At 43.6% G+C, this 6,858-nt stretch overlaps 1 non-coding gene across 1 annotated transcript; it reads right to left on the bottom strand.

Moving 5' to 3' along the window:
- Positions 1 to 5,857: 5,857 nt before the first annotated feature.
- On the bottom strand, positions 5,858 to 5,962 carry LOC123140261 (U6 spliceosomal RNA). The gene has a single exon (XR_006469901.1). It is a non-coding gene; the product is annotated as a U6 spliceosomal RNA (small nuclear RNA).
- Positions 5,963 to 6,858: the final 896 nt, after the last annotated feature.

The raw sequence follows: 6,858 nt of genomic DNA on the forward strand, positions 1-6,858 counted from the left end.
ACATATATTTCAGGAAAGCTCAATGAATGGCATGGCATGGATGATGAAAGTGGATCCCTCAAAATATCAAGGACAAAGGATTGGCTCAATCTCAAAAGCTCAAGACTCTTCATTTTATATTTCAGTGATCCAAGATCGCATTGAGTCTATAGGAAAAGCCAATAATATCAAGGAGGGATGAGGTGTTGCTTAATGAGCCTCTTGCTTCATGTGCTTAGCGATATGCTCCAAAACCCTCAACTACTTTCTCACATCCACATATGACCTAAACCTAAAGCCAAAATCGGTCACACCGATTCTTTCTATCCGGCGCCACCGAGTTCAGATGTCATAGCCACTGCCACAAACCCTAGGCAAATCGGTCTCACCGATAGGGATCTCGGTCTCACCGAGATGGGATTGTAATCTCTCTGTTTCCCTTCGTAACGTTTCGGTCTAACCGAAGTGAGCAATCGGTCCCACCAAGATTGCAATGTAAACTCTTTGTTTCCCTTTTGTAACATTTCGGTCTCACCGAAAAGAGCAAATCGGTCCCACCGAGTTTACCTGACCAACTCTCTGGTTAGCTAATTACCAAAATCGGTCCCACCGAGTTTGTGTAATCAGTCTCACCGAGATTACGTTATGCCCTAACCCTAACCATATCGGTCTCACCGAGTTGCATTTCGGTCCCACCAAAAATCCTAACGGTCACTAGGTTTACTAAATCGATCTAATCGAATTTATTGATTCGGTCCCACCGAGATTGGTAAATTGTGTGTAACGGTTAGATTTTGTGTGGAGGCTATATATATACCACTCCACCTCCTCTTCATTCATGGAGAGAGCCATCAGAACAAACCTACACTTCCAACTTTCCAGTTCTGAGAGAGAACCACCTACTCATGTGTTGAGGCCAAGATATTCCATTCCTACCATATGAATCTTGATCTCTAGCCTTCCCCAAGTTGCTTTCCACTCAAATCTTCTTTCCACCAGATCCAAATCCTATGAGAGAGAGTTGAGTGTTGGGGAGACTATCATTTGAAGCACAAGAGCAAGGAGTTCATCATCAACGCACCATTTGTTACTTCTTGGAGAGTGGTGTCTCCTAGATTGGATAGGTGTCACTTGGGAGCCTCCGACGAAGATTGTGGAGTTGAACCAAGGAGTTTGTAAGGGCAAGGAGATCGCCTACTTTGTGAAGATCTACCGCTAGTGAGGCAAGTCCTTCGTGGGCGACGGCTATGGTGGGATAGACAAGGTTGCTTCTTCGTGGACCCTTCGTGGGTGGAGCCCTCCGTGGACTCGCGCAACCGTTACCCTTCGTGGGTTGAAGTCTCCATCAACGTGGATGTACGATAGCACCACCTATCGGAACCACGCCAAAAACATCCGTGTCTCCAACTGCGTTTGAATCCTCCAAACCCTTCCCTTTACTTTCTTGCAAGTTGCATGCTTTAATTTCCGCTGCCTATATACTCTTTGCATGCTTGCTTGATTTGTGTGATGATTGCTTGACTTGTCCAAAGATGCTAAAATCTATCAAACTCTAAAATTGGGAAAAGGTTAAGTTTTTAATTGGTCAAGTAGTCTAATCACCCCCCCCCCCTCTAGACATACTTCAAGGTACTACACTATTATAGTTGGATCTTATGATGTTTCTCCCCCTCTACTCTCTTGTAATGGATTGAGTTTTCCCTTTGAAGTTATCTTATCGGATTGAGTCTTTAAGGATTTGAGAACACATGATGTATGTCTTGCTGTGCTTATCTGTGGTGATAATGGGATATTCACGTGATCCACTTGATGTATGTTTTGGTGATCAACTTGCGGGTTCCGTGACCTTGGGAATCTATGCATAGGGGTTGGCACACGTTTTCGTCTTGACTCTCCGGTAGAAACTTTGGGGCACTCTTTGAAGTACTTTATATTAGTTAAATAGATGAATTTGAGATTGTGTGATGCATATCGTATAATCATGCCCACGGATACTTGAGGTGACAATGGAGTATCTAGGTGACATTAGGGTTTTGGTTGATTTGTGTCTTAAGGTGTTATTCTAGTATGAACTCTATGATAGATTGAGCGGAAAGAATAGCTTCATGTTATTTTACTACGAACTCTTGAATAGATAGAACAGAAATGATAACTTTGAGGTGGTTTCGTACCCTACCATAATCTCTTTGTTCGTTCTCCGCTATTGGTGTCTTTGGAGTGACTCTTTGTTGCATGTTGAGGGATAGTTATATGATCCAATTATGTTATTATTGTTGAGAGAACTGGCACTAGTGAAAGTATGAACCTTAGGCCTTGTTTCCTACCATTACAATACCGTTTACGCTCACTTTTATCATTAGTTACCTTTCTGTTTTTATATTTTCAAATTACAAAAATCTATATCTACCATCCATATTGCACTTGTATCACCATCTCTTCGCTGAACTAGTGCACCTATACAATTTACCATTGTATTGAGTGTGTTGAGGATACAAGAGACTTTCTCTTATTTGGTTGCAGGGTTGTTTGAGAGAGACCATCTTCATCCTACGCCTCCCACGGATTGATAAACCTTAGGTCGTCCACTTGAGGGAAATTTGCTACTGTCCTACAAACATCTGCACTTGGAGGCCCAATAACGTCTACAATAAGAAGGTTGCGTAGTAGACATCAGCCATAGACATGTGTTTTCATTTGATGCCCATCCGTTAGCTTAACATAATGATCATTCAGTTCTATTGCTACTGCTTTCTTCATGTCATATATATATATATATATATATATATATATATATATATATATATATATATATATATATATATGTATGTATATACATATATATATATATATGACAAATGTTTCCTACAAGCAGTGGTAGTTACCACCACTTGCGTTTTGTATGTTGTATGTAGTATCTGTCGGAATCGAGAGTATGTACGTGTAGTATGTAGTATATAATAATGATTAGGTAGTATATATACTAATTTTTAGGTAGTATGCACCATTTTTTGAGTATGCTCATTTTTACATACAAATATGTACGTATTTTACAAATATAACAAAAACTATGGGCTCATATGCAATTTTTTTCATGTAACGTGCTTTGAAATATCTTAGATATAGTATATGAACATATTTAAAATAATAAAATAGTATATATAGTACCACATGGTAGTATATGAGACATGTGGGGTAACTGCCCCCGGGTGGTAGGATGGATATATATATATTCCTACGACTATGAGATTATGCAACTCCCGGACAACGGAGGAATACCTTGTGTGCTATCAAACGTAGAAAGGTAACTGGGTGATTATAAAGATGCTCTAAAGGTATGTCCGAAGGTGTTTGTTAGGTTGGCATAGATCGAGATTAGGATTTGTCACTCCGAGTATCGGTGAGGTATCTCTCGACCCTCTCAGGCAATGCACATCATATGAAACCTTGCAAGCAATGTGACTAATGAGTTACTTGCGGGATGATGCATTATGGAACGAGTAAAGAGACTTGCCGATAACGAGATTGAACTAGGTATGGAGATACCGACGATCGAATCTCGGGCAAGTACCATACCGATTACAAATGGAATAACGTACGTTGACATAGCGGTTCGACCGATAAAGATCTTCGTAAAATATGTGGGAACCAATATGAGCATCCAGGTTCCGCTATTGGTTATTGACCGGAGAGGTATCTCGGTCATGTCTACATAGTTCTCGAACCCGTAGGGTCCGCCCGCTTAACGTTCGACGATGATATGTATTATATGAGTTATGTGTTTTGCTGACCAAAGGTTGTTCAGAGTCCCACATGAGATCACGGACATGACGAGGAGTCTCGAAATGGTCGAGAGATAAAGATTGATATATTGGAAGGTTATATATAGACATCGGAATGGTTCTGAAGAGGTTTGAGGATTTTTCGAAGTACCAGGAGGTTATCGGAACCCCCCGGAAAAGTTAATGGGCCTCATGGGCCATAGTGGAGAGGAGGAGGAAGGCCACGGGAGGTGGCGCGTGCCCCCCTCCAAGCCAATCCAAATTGGACAAGGAGTGGGGGCGCGGCCCCCCTTTCCTTCTCCCTCTCCACCTCTTTCCCCTTTCCCCCTCTCCTTTGGAAGGAAGGGGGAGTCGACTAGGACTAGGAGTCCTAATGGGACTTTCCCCCACTTGGTGTGCCCCCTCCTCCTCCTCCTCCTCCTTTATATACGGGGGCAATGGACACCCCAAAGACACATCAATTGTCTTAGCCGTGTGTGGTGCCCCCTCCACCGTTTACTCCTCTAGTCATATGTTCGGTACTTGATCGGAGGTGTCGTATGTTCGGTACTTGATCGGTTGATTCGAGAAGACGTTCAACTACATCAACCGCGTTAAGTTAACACTTCCGCTTTCGGTCTACGAGGGTACGTGGACACACTCTCCCCCTGTTGTTGCTATGCATCTCCTAGATAGATCTTGCGTGAGCATAGGAATATTTTTGAAATTACATGCTATGTTTCCCAACAAGGTGTGGAGCCATCGCAACGTAGTTAGCTCAAAGGGGTTGAATGGGACAAAGGACACAGAGGTTTACCGAGGTTCGTCCCCTCACAACGAGGTAAAAGCCTACGTCCTGCTTCTAGTGTATTGCTTGAGTTTCGATTACAAGGGAGCGATCACGCTTGATCTAGCTATCAATCAATCGTTTCTTAGTCTTCACCCGCGATAGGGTCTCACCTTTATATACATAGGTTGAGACCCTGAGGCTTACAAGAGTCTAGGTCGGATCAGACAACGTGACTAACCTAATTTCTAAGTCGCCTTGCCTTGCAGTACAAGTCGCCATCGTGGCGGCTCACACCTTCCTGGTCTTGGTAGATCCCCGGGTCTTGGGCCTTCAACAAGCCCACATTGTAAGCCGCCACCAATCTTCACATCCCATCTTGGTTCTACCTGGGCCTTCTTCATGTAGAGTCGCCAATGGTGTGACCCGGCCCCTCCTGGGCAGGTCATACCTCGGGGTTATATCCCCAAAAACATTATAATCAATGTTCCAATCAAGTAAAGAATGGTAGTTCTTTTGATCGACACATCATCGCAGGGGGAAAATGCTTCGTTGAACACCCCAGGCCGCCAACCCTAGGCGCCACAGGTAGTTCCCAGGCCAATCGCCGCCACCTCCTCTTTCCCCACTCATCCCTTGTCGTCGCAGTGCAAGATATCTATCAAATTTGAGTGGTCGCGGCGGCTGCGGGGCTTCCTTGAGAGCGCAAGGCGCGATCTATGGATAGAAAATAAACGGCGTGTGCAAGTCCCATTTAATTAGATTTACCTAGCTCGATAGTTCATTTTCCCCGAAAATATAATAATTAAGAACTATCAGGTTATAAGTGGGATTAAACGGGGCCCGTTTCACATCCCTAATCGTGAGACTGTCCTGGTGGACACGTATGGTGTGGAGGACGCTTGGAGATGATGTGAGGGGACTTTGGGAGGTTCTGGTGGGCCGGATCAGGACCTGGACTGACCTATAGCTTGGCGGGGAGATCTTGTGGTGCTGCAACGACAACCGACGGTGGCATGCGCCAATGGTGCGGGTCTCAGTTGCATTGTCGTCAAGGATCTACAGGTGGCCGACGCGTGGATCGCCCTCGTTGTGCGTGCTTTTTCAGGGAGATGACTGCGAGCGGGGGTCTTGGTTGTTTAGCATACGATGAGTCGTCCTTGCATGTGGCAGGGTGGTAGCGCCAAGTTTTGGGGTGGCACCGGGCAACGCCCTGCCACTGGATCGTCCTCGCTGGGCCTATCAGCGGGACGAGATGCACGCGCGGGAGGTTTCCACGCACACACTTTCCTCTCCCACTATGGTCTCAACTGCATTCCCGCCCAATCCATGTAGAATAAACAAGTGTTTTTGTTTTTGCGATGTCATCCTTGAGCAAGACCATTCTAATCTTCTCTCTATTGTTGCAACTTTATCAAATGGGACATAAGCAAGCATCTAGTAGGCCACTTAAATTTCCATGCATCCTTGTTGATAACGAGAGGTCAATGAACGTGGGATTTCTTTATGTTGCACACGGTATTACACATGTTTATTGTGTACAAACGAGTGACGTGTTGCCATGATTTTTGTATGTATGCTTCAATGGGAGTTTTCTCGTGTTGCACACGTCTCTCTTTGTTGTTGCATGTGTTGTTCAGAATTTAGATATGTTAGTCTTCATATCATGTAATTGTGATGCATTTTCAACGATTTGTTGTAATGAACGGGGTATTGTTGCATACATAGAACTATTTGCTATGTGGTCACATTTGAGACGTTCAATATTTGTCTGATTGTTTACACGAGTGGGGATACATATTATGTGTGAGAAAATTGCATGCAAACTTTTATGCGGGGCTGGTCAAAAGGCCCAAATTTGGAACTTAAAATAGATCTGACACTTGGGGGTGGCTTAATATTTTCCGTTCCAGCCGACTAATGTTGGTCGTTGCTTTTCCCCTTTTTTCCTGAACCGCTGTATTTAACCCTGGTTTTGTTTCTAGAACCTAAGCCTACATTAGAGATTGAGATATCATACTCTCATGCTTAAAAAGAATCATGTTTAATTTTACTCCTTCCTTCGTCCAACCTTCCCTGGGTACATTATTCGTAGCCACCCCCCCCCCCCCCCCAAAAAAAATCCGTCCTCTCATCTCTATATTATTGTTTTTTTAATGCCTCGATTATCCCAAGTGTTAATTTAGCCGACAATTGAAGTCATTTTTTCTGTGTCGTTACAATAACAATAAAATGTCATGTAAATCAAGGTGTTTTCTAGGAAAAGTCACTAAAATGTAGTGTTATCTCTACTACTTAAAAAATAGTAGATTTTGCGAACCAACAGTCCTAGTG

This window comes from Triticum aestivum, chromosome 6B (assembly GCF_018294505.1).
Source record: "Triticum aestivum cultivar Chinese Spring chromosome 6B, IWGSC CS RefSeq v2.1, whole genome shotgun sequence".
Taxonomy (NCBI): domain Eukaryota; kingdom Viridiplantae; phylum Streptophyta; class Magnoliopsida; order Poales; family Poaceae; genus Triticum; species Triticum aestivum.